The sequence below is a fragment of the Cryptotermes secundus genome, unplaced genomic scaffold (assembly GCF_002891405.2).
Source record: "Cryptotermes secundus unplaced genomic scaffold, Csec_1.0 scaffold653, whole genome shotgun sequence".
In the NCBI taxonomy this organism is placed as follows: domain Eukaryota; kingdom Metazoa; phylum Arthropoda; class Insecta; order Blattodea; family Kalotermitidae; genus Cryptotermes; species Cryptotermes secundus.
In genome coordinates this window covers 86,829-104,808 of record NW_019736406.1, presented here as the reverse complement: position 1 = coordinate 104,808, position 17,980 = coordinate 86,829, and the positions used below count along the sequence as shown (strand labels likewise).

General features: G+C 43.5%; 1 protein-coding gene across 1 annotated transcript in view; it reads right to left on the bottom strand.

The window, feature by feature from the left end:
- The window catches only part of LOC111869893 (protein shank), a 143,021-nt gene that overhangs the window by 108,027 nt on the left and 17,014 nt on the right, over nt 1-17,980 (bottom strand). The window lies entirely within an intron of this gene.

Here is a 17,980-nt window from a genome sequence, read left to right as displayed (position 1 = left end):
GCAATGCAGTTGTATTTGTGTTTCTGTTGGCAGCACTGTCGTTTTGCGCAGCATCGCCATGCGTGGTTTCCTTGTCATTATTTCTGCGCAGGTTTGATGTTGCTAGGTCAGTTCCATCGTCGCTGCCTTGCCGTTAATCATGGCTGCTCCGCTTTCTGTTTGCACCAAAGGAGCAATGTTCAGTGATCCGGTTTTTGTGGTCGGAAGGTGTATCAGGGGCTGCAATCCATCAAAGACTTTCAGCACAATACGGGAACAGTGTTTTGCCGCAACGGAGTGTCTAAGAATGGATTGAAAAATTAAAAAATTGTCGCACAAGTGTTACGCATGAGGAAGGAGCCTGACGACCATCCACGGCCACAAATGAGGACAACATTGAGCGTACATGTGACATGGTTCTGTTAGACAGACGAGTGACTATTGATGAAGTGGCAAATCGTCATGCAAATTAGTCATGGTTCTGCCTACGAAATCATCCACAACAGACTTGGGTTTCATAAAGTCTGTGCAAGATGGGTACCAAAACAACTCACAGTGTTGCATAAACAAACGCGCTTGGACATCTTCCAACAACATTTGGATCGCTATGGTAACGAACGTGACATCTTCTTAGACAGAATCATCACTGGTAACGAAACATGGATCCATCATTGCGAGCTGGAGAGTAAACGGCAGAGTATGGAATGGAAACATCCACAATCAAGAAAAAGTTCAAACGCCAACCATCCGCAGGAAAACTGATGCTTACAGATTTTTGGGTCTCACAAGGCCCAGTACTGGAACATTATCAGGAGAGGGGCATAACAATAAACAGTGCTCGTTACAGTGAGATGCTTACCGACAGGTTTAAGCCTGCAATTCGAAGCAAACGCCAAGGACTACTGTCGAAATGTGTTGTGTTGTTGCATGAAAATGCCCGTCCACATACTGCTGCCCACACTGCTGAAACCCTCCGGGAACTCAAGTTTGATGTAATGGCTCATCCTCCATATAGTCCTGATCTCGTCCCTTCTAACTACCACTTGTTTGGTCCACTTAAAGAGGCATTAAGGAGCCGTCGATTCACCTCGGACCAAGAAGTGAAGGAAGCGGTGCATGCGTGACTCGCTGCTCAGCCGAAAACCTTCTTTTCTGAGGGCATCAGGAAGGTTGTGCAACGATGGACCAAGTGCGTTGAAAAGCAAGGGGACTATGTTGAAAAATGATGTCCAGTGATTGAGGCTAGCTCTTTCTAACGGACCCAACAGAATAGGTGTTCCCCTTTTCCTTCACCTGAGGACGGAAACAGATCCAGTTTCCGAAACGTCGTGTTTTTATCTTAAAAATTAGGACGATGGATAAAGTCCAGAAACCCAATATATCAGTGTGTTATACACCATCGTCAGAATCCTATAGTAACTACTTAGATGTTAATGTAAGTTTTCTATTTGTACTGAAATAAAATTTATAGTTACATTGCGGATAATGATTGACTTACCTACGTATATACACTGAAGTGCCAAAAGTCATGGGATAGCAGTATGTGTACATTTATTTTTAAGTGGCGCCACCGTCACTTGACGGCTTGGGAATGCCCAGAGCAGTATCAGATGTGAGGTGTTCTCTCGTGAGTCAGGTTGAACACCGGGCAGTCTGCTCATTGCAAGCCGGCGTGAATTATCGGAGTTTTAACGGGGCGTGATAGTGGGTGACAGGAGAATGGGACATTCCATTTCCGAAGTTGTTCGGTCATTCAACATTCCTCGATCCACGGTGTTACGTGTGTACCGGGAATACCTTGTGGAAGGAGTTTCCACCCACCGTGGACAGCGCAGTGGCCGACCACGGGTGCTTAATAATCGTGACCAGCGGCGTCTAGCTAGATTTGTCCGTGGTAACAGACAAGCGACATTGGCTGAAATCATATCCACATTCAATGCAGGAGGTACCAGACGCATATCCAGCAGGTCAGTGCAGCGTTCTTTAGCTTCCGTGGGATATGGGAGCAGAAGACCGACCGGACACAGCACCTCACCTGGGCTTGTAACGTCGCTAATTGGACCCTAGAGAATTGGCAACATGTGGCGTGGTCCGATGAGTCACGGTACCAGTTATTTCGGGCGGATGGTAGGATTCGGGTGTGGCGCATACCCCAGTTGTCAAGAAGGCACCGTGCAGCCTGGTGGTGGTTGACATGCTGGTGTGGGGTGTGTTCATGTGGCATCAGTTGGGTCCGCTCGTCCACCTAAACACGTCATTAACCTGTGACCACTACGTTACACTGCTTGGTGACCATTTGCAGCCCTTCATGGACTTCATGTACGCCCACAACGATGGGATATTCCAGCAGGATAATGTACCGTGTCATCGGGCCGGAGTTGTCCAAATTTGGTTCGAAGAGCATTCTGGAGAGTTCCGACGAGAGTCAGCAGAGTCAGCAAATTCCTATGGAAAGAATCCCATTCCACAGCGGGCTCGTGTAACCTCTGAGCAGGCATAGCAGATATAGTTATAGTATGGCACTACCTCATTGCCGGCATGACGACGCCTGTCTTGACGCAAACCGCACGGCACTGCTATGAGCAAGTGAATCCTCGGAGAAAGAGTTAAAAATACGCTACCAAAATTGAGGCACAATGCAGCGCAGCCAAAGTGACTGCCGGTGTGTGGCAGCTGATACAGGAACACTTTTTACTCTGTTGACCGCTTCCACGGCTCATGGTTTCACAGTGGCCGGTGCGCCGCTAGCCGCGAAGCGCATACGAATTTTGTCGATTAATCGTCATGTCTGACGGTCGATAATTTTCCTAGTGAATCTAGGTTCATAATCTTTGTTCACATGATCACAGGAAGTGTTGAAAATGCTGTCCTTCTACACGTAGATATTCCTCGTACCGGAAGAAGAGGTCCTGATTTGCCCTTTGAAGCTGTTCTGCGGGAATATTTTCTTTCAGTTCTTCCGCTCTGGGGTTACTGTTGTGCAATTTGTCCTTCAAACAATCCCAGAAGAAGAAACCACAAGGACTGAGATAGGGTGAACGTGCTGGTCAAATGTCAGTGCTGATAATTCTGTCTCCAAAGACATCAGACGAAGCCTACGTAGACATACGTGCAGTGTGGGCAGTAGCCGAGTTTTGCTGACACCAGCCATAGAGTCTCTTCTTCTGTTAACTCTGCAAAGAACTGGCCCAGAATGACCTGTACATATCTTTCGCAATTGTTTCGTTTAAAAGCACACGTCCAACAATCCTTGCGCTTACAGCACACCAGGCACCAGCTTTCGCTGGGTGGAGCAGGATTTCGAGGATTAGTTCTGGACTCTGTGAACTCCGGTAGCGAATATTTTCCATATTTCTGTATCTATGCAAGTGAAACCATCATCAGAAAAGAATGTCAATTGCGGATGGATCTCAGCTTCGACGACAGACTGTAGAAACCAACTGCAAAACCGAACCCCGCTAGCTGGATCGCGCTGCTGCAAGGCGTTCGTGGATTGCTGTTGTTTTATAGGGTCTAAGCTTCAACAGTTGTGTTGCACTTCCTACACTAGACTTTGACACTCCAGTTTCTTGAACTAGACGTTTCAGTGATTTTCTAGGTGTACGTTCAAGTATGGCCCCTACGTCATATAACTTGTCAGTAAGGACTCGGCGCTTATGTTTTTGTTTCTTGTCAAGATTCCCGTTCTAAATTTATTCACGAAATTGTGAATTGTTTGTCTGCTGGGAATTTTTCATCGCGAAATTTTCGCCGACACTTTCCACCAGACCCATATTTCACACAGGTGTCATACAGATATACAAGTTTCTCTTAAGTATACTGCACCATGACCTACCGCACTGCTCACTAGCTGAAACTGAGGACAAATGGCGAATGGAGCTGATAACAGCTGGCTAGTGCTGACAAATCATACACACACTCCCATGCATGAACCGCACCACTCGCCGTGAAACGTAACACTGTCAAGCTGTCCATAAATCAATTACTTGTCTTTATTCCGAAAGTTATCAGCCTTCAGGCATTGGGACACACTGGCAAAATTCGTATGCGACTCACGACAAGTTGCACACCGGTAACCGTGAAGCGCAAATCCGTGAATTGGCCAACAAATTCGCTCGCTTACTGGGGGGTGGAATTCAGCTGGATCCACTCGACACGGCGGCCACTGATTGGCCTGTTGTACCTGCCCCGGATGATTATGAAGATGGAGAATTTGGTGGAATGAAAGATTGGCAGGAGAAACCGAAGTACTCGGAGAACACCCGCCCCAGCGCCACTTTGTCCTCCACAAATCCCACTTGACCTGACCCGTGATCGAACCCGGGCGACTAACCGCTTGTACTATGGCGCGGTCCCTAACCAGCCAACAAAGTAAAAAAAACTCTCTATAAATTCCTACCAGAATAAACGGCGTCCCACCCGAGAAGACAATTATCAATTTAGCCGGTTGTTTTGTATAAGTGTGAAATCTGGTACCTTACACTGACAGCAAAACATACATTACATATTTTCAGAAACCAGATTAGGAAGATATATAGACAAGTGATGTATTAAGCCATTTCGTGACGACACATAAAAGAGATTTATATAGGCCGCGGAGTGTTAGCAAACTGTGTGACTTGGGTAACTTCCGCAACATTCGTCACACACAAGCTGTAGCTTTCAAACTCCGTTTTGTCACGGATTACACTTTCCCATCATACATTTAGGCGGCTTTATCAGTTTTGTTTCAATATCCCCAGGGCCCTCTTGAACGCCTATTGCAGGTCATGTCTAGAATATTTTAAGCATGTAGAGAGCTGTTACTAGGTTGCGGCACAGTACACAACTTATCACGGGAACAATGATTGCATACCCAACAGAGGAACAGTGACATCCGTGGTGGCGTCACATAACATGAGAGCTGCGGGAAGGGATGTTGTCACGCGGTCCTACACCAGGTGGACAGTATCGCTGCAATGGAACACGCCACCCACATCAACACAAGAACAGTGTTTCCTGTTGGGTCTGATCCGATGCTATATCACTCGACTGACCAAGTTCAGTTCAAACAACCTACTTAAAGAGAACAATTCCTCCTCTCATCGAAGAGGTGGTTCAAAGATAAATAAATAAAAGCATAATGGTCTTAGAGGTGAACAAATCTATGGTCACCTGTCCCCACGGGGCCCGATACGAGTGACCGTGCTGGCTGTTTGCCAGCATTATGATTCTACTTCTGAGTTCAGAGAGTGGAGTGGAGCGAGTAGGCGAGCGAATGAGTGAGTGAGTTACAGGACTACTTGTGGTTCAGATCTTATAAGCTGTTACTGTTGCGAGGGGATAGTTTAAGAACCCAGAGTAAGCAGAACGTCCACCATTGGAAGCCATTACCAGACAACCACTGATGGAGACACAACACAAGTGAGAAACCTCAGTACGTGCTGTAGTGAACTGCAGAGTGTGTGAATTAGCGATGGCGCTACAGTTACTTGTGGTTACGTTCTGTAAATATTCAATAAATCCAATTACCAATCCAAACCCCGTTTATGGTCACTCCATAAAATCGTGACAATATTTACGAATTCTCTGATTTTCAGCTCAGTTCCTCAATGCAGAATTGTTAACGCTGTGTGGAAGGAGAATTCATAAGACTTAATTATGCAACTCCTCGCCTCTCAATCTTCTCCCCCGCCCCGAAATCAGCCAGACGAAGCCACAAGTTGCGAACTCAGAAGAAACAGCTCTTTCTCAACAGCAATATGTTTCAACGCCAGAAAACAACTAAAATAATACGGATTCTTCTCGTTCCCCAACTTCCCAAAGTGTTTTCCTCATTAATAATTTCTAATGCTAATTGGTCGAAGAGAGAGAAGTGAAGAACATTTCTGCCGGTTCCCATTACTAAAAGAAAACAAGCTCCGTTATCCCTCATTCTCCAGCGTAGGATTTATTTCATTGCTATAACGCAAAACTTGCTAAAGAAAATGTGTCGCAGTTGCAGAAACTTATTTTTGTGTCTCTAAAATAAGAATAAAAGCTAAGGATAAATCTGAAAAGATTGGTGAGCTCTTCTCTAACATTTGTCTCGCATTTAGGAAAGTAGCAGATGTACATCGCTGCATTTCTGCGTGTAAAGTTTTACTGAATTCAAACACATTCACTGCAGATGACGTCATATGTAAAGTTTCAGATAGGCAATGTCAGATCTAATTTAAAGAAAATTAAATTCGTAAAACTGATGGGCTGTTACAAGTCGTGCTTTTTAGAAGAAAATCGATATATTTTTTCATTGCATCACTAGAATCATTTAAACGACGAATCTAGTTTAAGGTGTTAAATTGAGGACTCTGTTATCAGCATCCCCATTGGTCTTGCTCCTTATAGTGATGCGCCTCGTCACTATAAGGACGCTCTAGTCTGTGGAGTTAGTGACGTAATTCTTTTTTATTTTTCGTGTCATGATCTCAGTGCAACCAAAAATTCTGGACCATAAAGTCAAATCGATTTTTTATCTCATCTCTCAACATAAGAACCAGAACAATAAAATTAAGTGTAAACGTTTCCCTGACCTTAAGAAATTTCCATAAATGCGTACTGAAGGGGTTGACATGAAAGTGCATAAATCTTAGTGCCAATTCCAGGCAGGGTATACCACAGGTAGTTTATTCTTAAGCTATGTATGCTGCTGGCTGGTAAGGACTACAAATCATATAAAAATATTCTTTATTATTTCCGTGACGAAATTCATAGGCTCAGGTTTCCGTAATTCGCATGAACATACGGAGATTTTTTGCTGCTTATTGCAATTGAGGAGTTACGATATTTTCGGGCCTTTAAGCATGAATATGATGAGTTATTATGATACTTGTTTAAATACCAATAATTATAGTCAGGGTAATTTTTTTTTGTAATTTATAACTTCTTAATAAAAACCGGGAAAACGCATTCGGTATAGCGAGTAGTCACAAGCCGGACGACCGATGGGTCGGAGTTTGAATCCCGGTAGGTTCAAGAATTCGATGTTCTCCACGTCATCCAGACCGGCTCTGGGGTCCACTCAGTCTCCTATCCAATGGATTGATGGAGCTCTTTCCTCGGGGGTAAAGCGGCTGGGGCATGAAGCTGACCATTCACCTCCAGCTAGTGCCGAGGTCGAGAAAATATGGATCTATACATCCACCCCCAATACGCCTTCATGGCGTAGTCCTTAATTAGTTAAGCACAGGGACAACTTTACGTTTTTTACCTTATTACTTCTTATTAATAAACTGTAACGTGCTGAAGAACGCATATCCAAACAGTCATTTCGTAGGCAACGGTCTGTTTGTATTCCAATTGTCGCTGTTGGAACTCAACAGCGACAAATTTCCATTGTTTTCGTTGCTCAGCGATGGGCGACATACGATGGGGTACCCAAAAGAAACCGAACTAATTTTTTGTAGGCAGAACTTTTGTAGTACCGCGGTTTGCCGCTATGAGCGCATAGAACTTACATTCCTGAGTCGATAAGCAGACTACCGTTGCTTCAGAAGGCAAGGACTAGTTACGGCAGAGTTTATAGTGACAACTGTTTTGTGTGATCGTCGTTTTTGCAATGGCTGATTTTCGTGGACAGCGTGCGGCGGTGAAATTCTGCTTTTTGCTCGGGAAAAGTGGAACAGAAACTCTTGAAATGTTAAAAACGGCGTACAAGGACGATGCTATGGGGAAAACTCAAGTTTTTGAGTGGTTTTCCCTTTTCAAAAATGGTGAAATGTCAATTGATGACAAACCTCGTTCTGGTCGTCCTTCCACAGCCCGAACATATGAAAATGTTGAAAAAATTCGTGAAATCATCAAGGAAGATCGACGACGGACCATTGAAGAAATTGTGGAGCTGTCGGGAGTGACTTGGAGCTCAGCGGCCAGATTTGTGGCAGTCGGGTGACTGGTTTTTCCATCATGACAATGCCCCTGCTCACACAGCCCTGTCTGTACCACAGTTCTTGACCAAAAATGGTATGACCCCTGTTCCTCACCCTCCATACTCACCCGACCTTGCCCCTTGCGATTTTTTTTGTGTCCTCGAATGAAAAGAGACATGAAAGGAAAAAACGACGGAGGCGCTGTCAAGCATCTCAAAAGATGAATTTAGACAATGTTTTGAAAAATAGAATAAAAGACTAGACAAGTGTATTAGTGTAAGTGGAGAGTACTTTGAAGGGGATTGAAAGTTTGTGCTTAAAATCTGAATAAGTAAGTTAAAAAAAATAAGTTCGGTTTCTTTTGTGTACCCCCTCGTATAACACGTTACACTGTTCCCTTCTAAAGGTTCTTCGTCCCGAACAGCCTAAAGGTATTTCCTTTCTTTTGATGTTCGTCTTCGGGGCGCTCTCTCTCCTGCACGACGGAGCACCTTCCGCTCGGTTGGTGTTTTCCGCGCCACTCTCGCACTGTGGCTCGTCCTTCTGCGGGCGACGGCCAGTCGTTTTGGGTACCCAACCTGATTTTGGGCCCTTTCATTCATTTTTATTGTAGCAGAGATTCTGTTCCTTCTTCGGTCCTCTTGATTGGAATCACTGTGGCGTCTTCTTTAGGGACCTCTTCTTGTTGGGCCACCTCAGGTTTCTTATATGCGCCGAGAACATGAAGATAGGCCAGGCAGATACACACGGGAATTGCCAAGAAGCCACAACGAACACACGAACAGGAAGGGTACCCAACCGTCTGGAAAAGAGCGATGGCCGGCGAAGAAGGGCGAACGCCGGCGTATGCATTAAAGTCCCTCCATCACGCATTGACCGTAATCACGGAAAATGTCGATCCTAATCTGTTTACCCAAGGCTGTGTCGGTGACAAATCGTGCATGGTGACCATAGATACCGGAGCGTACGTAAGTGTAGCCAGGCCAGACATCGCCGATGGATGTCCCGAAAGAGAGCCCGACCAACGTTTCACGCTGCAAACGGTATCTGGAGAACCCCCCCCCCCAATCGGAAAGAAGTTTTTCTAACTCTGACCCTGGGGCAGCGATCACTCAAAATGTGGGTTTTCGTCACAGATATCACCAATGAGTTCATTCTAGGACTGGACATACTACGCGCCTACAATGCATCTGTGGACATAGGGCGACAAACTCTGCGTCTGGCTGAAGAAGTATCGTTATGGAGTCCTGGGGCAGGACCCCGCCCTTCCAGCTTAGTAGTGGCAAAGGACCACGTGATACCCGCACAGAGCGAGGGACTAGTGATGGCTAGAATGGCGAAGCAAGAAATGCAACGAATAATCGAAATGCTGGCAATAATTGAGGCGAAAATGGACGCCAACAAGGAAAAATGGACGCCGACTCGAAAGCCTGGCGAGAAAAGATGGCCGCGGAGACGAGAGCAAATTTAATCTTACTTTCTAATTCTACGTACAATATATACAAGGTCTCTGTCAGTCCAGGCTCAGTACAGCAGATTATGCCCTATTTCTAGTAGTATTCGCTACCCCGCAGTCTAGTCACTTGAACGGTCGTATGCCTGACCGCCGCCAAGTTTAAGCCTCTTATACTTCTCCTTGTCCAATATTGCAAATATTTTCGTTATCCTGATTTTGTATGACTTCCGCTTTTAGCCTGCATAATTTGGTATATAATCATATACGTACGGAATTTTGAAATCCATGTGTAAATGGCGGACCTGTGTGCGCCTTGGAAAATTGCCAGTGGTGCGGAGAACTTTGTTTTCCAGGTGCTGCAATCTAATGAGAGCCCTGTGGAGGATCAACTTAATCGCTCACTTTTGATTAGGGGATACAATCTTATAAATGCTCCGAAGGCCTTGGCTTCGATCATTTCTATGTGCAATCTCCATGTAACCGTCCTATCAAAGATTACTCCGAGATATTTTACACAATTTACAAATTAAACATATCTTCCGTTCAGTGTAAACTGAGACACAGGCGGACGACAACTGTGAGAGAAGTAAATCCCCTGAGTCTTATTTTAATTAATTTTGATATTCCAGCGCTCACACCAGGTCTCCTTTGAGCTGAGACATCGCTGGAGTTTTCTAACAAACCCTCCTTGCGATCTGTCGCATACAGAGTGGTGTCGTCTGCAAAGAGGGCCAGGTGAACTCCATTTGTTTGGGGGACATCATTTATGTACATATTGAAAAGAGTAAGGGACAGAAGCGAACCTTGTGGCACCCCTGCTTGCATTTCCCTTGGCGTTGATATTTCGCCTTCCAACGAAACCCTGAATTTTCGTTGTGAAAGAAATGATCCAATAAGCTTGATTAAGCTGGTCGAAAATTCCAGTTTTGACAACTTATATAGCAAGGCCGAGTGCCATGTAGTATCAAAGGTTTTCGATGTCTAAGAACACAACAGCCGTAGATAATTTATTGTTGAAATGAAGGGTCACGTGGTCTGTTAGCCTCATACTTTGCAGTGTCTTGCTGTGACGTGCACGGAAACCAAACTGGGCTGCGTTAAGCAGGCCTCTTTCTTCAATTTGCTTTTGCAATATTTTCAGAATGACTTCCTCGAATAGTTTTTCTGTTGTCCAAGTCCAAGTCACGTTGCAACTGACCGTCCATCAGTCTGTCTGTCTTGGTTTCGAGCCCCGACTGGGGCTCATGACCAGATTTTTTCTTTTTTCTTATATGAACGTTACTATCCTGTTCTTTTGGGGTTCCCTCTCTGACGAGAGGTCGTGTCTGTCATTTGTCAGTCCTAGTCTGTCTCAATAAGTCCATTGTCAGTATTTACATATATTTACAAATTTAATCTTAATTCCTATTTCTATGTACAATAAATACAAGGCCTCTGTCAATCCAGGCTCAGTACAGCAGATTTGGCCCAACAGAAAACGCCGTTTTCGTCGTTATACCCAAAAATATTTCGATTTTTGCTTATGTATTGGTTGCCGCGGATACTTGTTTACCGAGTCGTTGCCTAGCAATGGAAGTTTTCTCTGGCTTTGAAGCGTCATGTCACAATATGAAATGGTGAGAAAATCAAAGCTCGACCGCGTGAGAAGCCGAGCCATGAGGCATGTGTGGGTTGTCGCAGAAGCAAATGAAAGGACGAATGCAGGAAAGGCAGGATGCAACAACTGCGCCTTGCGAATGTCACCTGATTCCACTGTACGAATTGCAAGCAACAACTCTCATGAAGGGGGAAGCATTTCCGCAGGAGGATGAGACGCGTAAACTGGGGGGAACGAGGCTCTCGGCGTAAAGAAGAGGAGGGAAGGAGGACAAAATATATAGACCTTTGATACCCTAAAATGTACCACACCAACGAGGAATATTTCTAATACTTATTCATTATTTAGAGAACAAGACAAGTCAAAACTAACATATCTACTAATACATTAAGATTTTGACGTTTTTATTCGGCCACAGAATTTAGCTTAGATTTCATAGCATCGAATGATCAGCTGATTAGTGAATAATGTATTGAAAAGCATGGAAGGAAGCGGGCGTCGCCCAATATGAGGTTTTATTGCTACTTTCTTTTAACTCTTGTTTGCCGTTTCACTTCAGTCGGTGGGACTCCTCTGTCACAAGGCCGCTATTTACACAAGACAAAACAAACACAGACAGACGATTATGTCTGTAGTGAGATTTGAACCCAAGATCCCAGTGTTTGAGCGGGCGAAGATATTTTATACCTTAGACTGCGCGGGCCCTGTGATGAGCCTAATTTGAGGCACCACACCGAAATTTGTCTGCAGGGACTTAGGAAAGGAACAATGAATATTTTCACGTGTGTCAGTGACTATGGATGGGATTCAGATTGGCAATTGGATTTATTGACCACTTAAAGATCCTAACTGCAATTAATTAAAACACTTTCAAGATTACTGTAATTATAACACAGAAATAAAGTTTTAAAATTACACGTTAAGTCTTCACAGGCTCCCTTCTAATTCTTTTTCTACTACGAAATTCCAGTAGCTATCTCCTACCGAGAACTGACTGACTCGTAGTGCCAACTGTCTTCAAGATAACTCCTCTGCACGGACCCCACGGAAAGCACTGTCTTCTTTCCTTCAGGATGCGTGTTTACAGCTTCGTTGCCTGGCAATAAATGTGCTACTGTTCCGTGAGATTACTTGGCGCGGACCACATAGAAAACACAGTTTCCCCTATATTATTGTCACGTTTGTAAGGGGGGATGTTTACCGGCCGTCGCATAGAAACGGCAGTTCTTCTATTGTTACCTCTTTCGTTGCCTTGAGAATGTTTACGGGCATTATTCTATTGTTATAGAAACACATAGAAAACACAGTTTCCCCTATATTATTGTCTCGTTTGTAAGGGGGGATGTTTACTGGCCGTCGCATAGAAACGTCAGTTCTTCTATTATTACCTCTTTCGTTGCCTTGAGAATGTTTACGGGCATTATTCTATTGTTATAGAAACACATAGAAAACACAGTTTCCCCTATATTATTGTCTCGTTTGTAAGGGGGGATGTTTACTGGCCGTCGCATAGAAACGTCAGTTCTTCTATTATTACCTCTTTCGTTGCCTTGAGAATATTTACGGACATTCATCTATTGTTATAGAAACGGCCCATATGACACAATATTTTATTTAGATCCACAGCTAGTCAACGACCGCGAAATATTCAGCTATAAAACATGCGTTGATAGGTAACTGCTTTGTAAACAATGGTCGTTGTCAGGCAATGACCGCAAAAGACATGTACGTAACAATAGAAGAACTGTTGGAAGCGGTGTTTTTTGTGCGATCCTTGCTGAGACTCTATAAGGAGCAGCAGCTATGATTACAAAAGAGTAAGATAAATAATAGAGGCATGATCTGCTTTGTAAAGCCTTGATTGACAGAGGATTTGTATGTAATGCGAAAGCAAGAATTTTCAAAAACATGCTACATGTGCGATACGTACACTTGACAAAAGGCCAAGCATATTCATAAGAAACAAACCCATCTTCTCGTCAGAGAGAATGTTACATAAGGACTGGGGTTGAATTTTCTCAGTTGTAAAAATAAATCTCTGTTCGTCAGCCACAAGGGTCTTGGCGCCAAGACGAAATGATTGGCGGTAAACCGCCAGTCGTAAATTAACTTATACTATAAGCACAATAGACCATTGAAGGTCGCAGTGCTAGGGCCAGTTTTATGGCTCACCCTACATACTCATACTCAATTTAGACTATGGCTTAAGAAAGAGCCTTGCAATGGCAGTTAAAAGATGAGGAGGTTGGTGTGAGCTGGCCGTCAGCCTGCTAGGACGTGAGCCCGGGAGTAAGGGAACGTCCACTAGTGAAGACCCAGCAGGCTGAGAAGACTCAGTACATGCTGTAATGAAATGTCGAGTGTTTAAATTACCGATAGAGCTCTAGTTACTTGTAGATACCATCTGTAAGTGTTCAATAAATCCAATCACTAACCATCCCGTCTATAATCACTCATATACACATATCATTCAGAATAGTCGATAACCCGGCCGAAATTCGACCTGAAGAACTCGCGAAAGTTAAATCATAAATGTTACCTCATGAGTTGTCTTGCTCCTTTCGCAATTATTCTCATACGTAAAGGGAGTTTATACCTTAACCGGTCTATAAGCGCTGTCTTTTGTTTTGTAAAATGGCGCTACTGCTTCTTGAAAATATTTCACACTGAATGAAAGAGAAGACAACATCTTCTCTTGATGAAGACATGTAACGACTTGGAGATTTGACGAGCGTGTTTCAAGCCTGTACATGCATTATCACATTTGTTATTGCTTATTTCTCAGTTGGCTCGCTTTGATAAACTGAAATCTCTGGTATATAATGGCTGTAGTTATACTGACACGGATTATCATGTGAACGTGGTTGGCTCCTTCTAAAAGACCCAACAGAGTAAGTGTCTCCCATCCCAGAATCAGTTTCCGAAACTCTGTGTTCTTCAGAAAACAACACAATGGCCGAAGTCCAAGAACTTAATAGTCCTGAATGTAATGACTTATATGACAATAATTATGTAATTCGTGGAAACCGTGTGATTTGGGGGGGGGGCAGGCAGAGCCAAAAATGTGCATGTGTGTACCTACATAACTAACATTGAGGCGTTATTGAATTTCACGTAAACTCTTGTGTACATAGTGACTATTAATCCTAATCAGCTGACCATCAAGGAAGCTGTGTTGGACCCCTCTGTCTCTCTTCCTTGATCTCTCAAGTGTCACGAGTGTCTGTGGGCGCGATGAGTCATTACGCGCCGTAGTAAATTATTAATGATGATGTGAGAATGAATCGATATGCAGCATGTAAGTGTAGCATATGTACAGCCTGTGCAGATACGTAAGGGCATATGGAGAACTGCAAGCCGGAATTCATACTCATCCGGAGCAGAATACTTGTATAAAATCTAATAGTTGCTCACTTGGTCCAAAAATTCCCATTTTTCCCCTTGCACACAATATCCTGTCGCTGGACCCTAATCTGAGTCATATCTCTTCAGTTCAGAGAGTTAGACCTTAGTTCATCAACACCTAACCTAACCTAACCTAACCTAACCTAACCTAACCTAACCTAATCCTTTTATTGTATGTCTAGGTCTTCCAAGCTGTCCCTTCTCATCAGGATTTACGATAAATTTCTGTATGCATTTCTCATCTCGTCTCCTGTATGTGTTCAATATCAGGCATGTACAACTTCAAACAGGTTGTGATCGACTTTTAAGTGTCAAAACTGCCAGTGATCTACCACCCCCTCCTATCGTCGTACCTCGCTTTAAGCAAAAATATTGGTAAAAATAACATGACATATAATGTCTGTTGTAAAAGCAACATACATTGAAAGTACAGACTACTTTAATACGTATTTTCCCTACAAAATCTGAATATAATCATATTACTGTTACAATTGAATTTACATGCTTCTCAAGTATAATTTCCTTATAGGACTATGAGATCCACCAAAAATCGTCCCGCGATCGACCGGTCGATCGCTGACGACGCGTTGGTTATGAATGTTCTACATGATATTCCAATCTCATCCTCCTTGATTCACAATGTGATTCTAAATTATTGTCGGGATTTTCGTGGCATATAATTTTCGAACCTAATTTAAAAAAACAGAACTACTTAGCGAATATTAAAGTGTAATTCAGACAGTTCTATTTACCAAAGCCGTATTCGCCGCATTGTTAACTGAGAAAATATATAACGTCATGCCTCAAATTGGCGACTCTTCAAGAGAAAGCCAAGGGAACACAAGACAGTGATTTCGAATCACCCTGTAATAGCCTAATATTTACTGGGCAAATCACAGTGACCGCGTGATGTAAGATACGAAATATTTTCGCCCGCTCGAACATTGGGCTTGTGGGTACGAATCCCATTCGAGGCATAGATGTTTGCGGTAGCGCAGTTGGTTGAGACACTATGCTACAAGCCGGAAGGTCATGGGTTCGAGTCCCGATGAAATTGATTTCTTTTTTTTCTTCAATTTACCTAGTCCTTCCAGCGGTCGACTCAACCTCCAACACAAGTATCAGGAATCTTCCTGGGGCTAAAGCGCGGCCGACGCGTAAGACTGACAACTTCACCTTCGTCTGTGATCCGATTGTCTAGGAAATATGGGAGTCTCGATGTCTTACAACCCTATGGGACTCCACGGCCTGTTACAGGGATATATTTACTTTTACCTTACCTGTGTGTAGCGGCCTTGAGAGACTGATCCCCCATCCAAGGAGTCCTACGGACTGTCTCTTACGTTCATAATTTTAAAATTAATTATTTATGGGAAGGGGTGGGAGTGTTTAATCCGTCAAAGGGGAAGAAAAAGAAGAACACTGTTTGAAGAAGGACAAATATTGTAAAGCTCATTGTTACACAGTTTTTATTCAACTTCCGTTTACTCAGTCACTCTTAAGACCAAAAATTCTTCTTAGCCCGATTTTCTTAAAGATGCTGAATTTTTTCTTCCTTGAATTTGAGTACATCCAAATTTTTAACTACAGGTAATATAATATTTTATAACAATTTTAAGTTATGACTTAAGCATAAAGGTAGCGGATTTTGGCCTCAATATTATAAAGCCCTCAGTCAATTTACTCCACTTCTATTTATTTCATGCCACTTTTATATTATTACATGTACACCCATTGCTAGTCAACTTGCTGGTAAACAAGTTCCGGCGTAGACAGATTTTTGGTAAAGAGTCCGTTGCTAGGGTATGCAACAATAGAAGAAGCTGTGTTTTCCGTGTCCGCGGTGACGTCACAATAGTGGATGTATATAAGGGGGGCATAAAAACCGGACTCCGCACTGCGACCTTCAACGATCTATTGTGCTATACCACAACAGTGGATAGTGATTACGTGACATGTGTATTCTGTAGATCCGACCGACGCGTCAATAGCTGCCTGGATAGCGATCACGTGATATGTGTTTACTACAAGTCCATGTCCGTTCCTCGGCTATATAAGTAAAGCAGTTCCAGGTTATGAATAACTGCGGTAGAAGCACGCGAACAAGCAAGCGCCTGCAAAACAAGGTTCTCCGCACCACTGGCAATTTTCCAAGGCGTACGCCGATCCGCGGTTTGCACATGGCATTCAAAATCCCGTACTTACATGACTATATAACAAAACTATGCAGGCAACAAACAGAAGTCATACAAAATCATAATAATGAAAATGTTCGCAACATCGGACAAGGCGAAGCCCGACACAGAAATTATAAGTGACGGCAGTCAGGCATATGACCATTCAAGTGACAGGACTGCTGTTGTAGTGAATACTAGTAGAAATAGGTCATAGTCTGCTATACTGAGCCTGGGCTGACTTTGACTTGAACGAGCAAACAAGGAGACAGCCACGGGAAGTTCGTAGTACAAGAAGAATTACGTGTACTATTCGGCCTGTGAAGGCTTAACAAGAGATTAGAAGACTTCATTTGTGTAATAATTGGAGTATATAATTCAGTGAGGCTGTATGTTAGAAACCCGTGAAGACTAATGCAGATAGACTGAAGAGATTAATGTGGAGTAATTGTGCATTATGTAAATCAGCAGTATTGTTATAATTAATTGTAGTTACGCCCTATTGATTGGGGCACGCGGTAGCGTAGTTGGTTGAGGCACAATACTACAAGCCGTAAGGTCGCGGGTTCAAGTCCCGATGAGGTCATTGGATTTTTGCAATTGACCTGATCCTTCCAGCCGCACTATGTCCCTGATGTCAACTCATCCTCTAACAGAAATCAGTACCGGGAATTAATTAAATGACTTTCCTGGGGAGTAAAGCGCGACCGGCGCGTAAGGCTGACAACCTTACCGCCATCTTTGAACCTATTGTCTAGATAATGTGGGACCCTCAACGTCTCACAACCCTATGGGCCTTTACGGCCTGTTACAAGGATAGTTTTGCTTTACTTTACTTTTTATACGCCCTATAGGTTGTTAATAAATCCAATTACCAATCCAAACCTGCGTCTTAGTCACTGTGACACGTGACAATATCTTACTGCTCTTTTGGGAGAATTTGTATTCTGTCGCATATTCGCATGACTTATTAGTCGCCATTGTGTTATGGTCCTGTCCAGTAGTGTTATCAGTGGCATAGGTAAAATGCGTATCACTTCTTAACAAAAACTTTGAAAGCAATGGATTAGAAGCACGATTTTCATCAGTATTTCAGGTTAGAACCTCAGCCCACGTATCGAATATCCTGACTGGTATAGAATTTGTTGCGGTACGCTGCCTGCAACCTTGAAATATCCACAGCCACTGCACATCACGGTACACGGCAAATATCTATCATTATTATTATTATTTTTATGACTCTACAGCCCTTTGTTGGGCCTTGGCCACTTTTTCAGGCCCTTGGTCCTGTACACAGTCTGTGGGACTCCATGGACGAGCGATCGCAAGGCCACTACCTACACACAGGACAACATAAACACAGAATAAACACACACAGACATCCACACCTTGAGTGGGATTCTAACCCACGATCCCAGCGTTCGAATGAGTCATGACTGTTCCAGGCCTTATACAGCGCGACCATTGTGATCGGCATTACTCG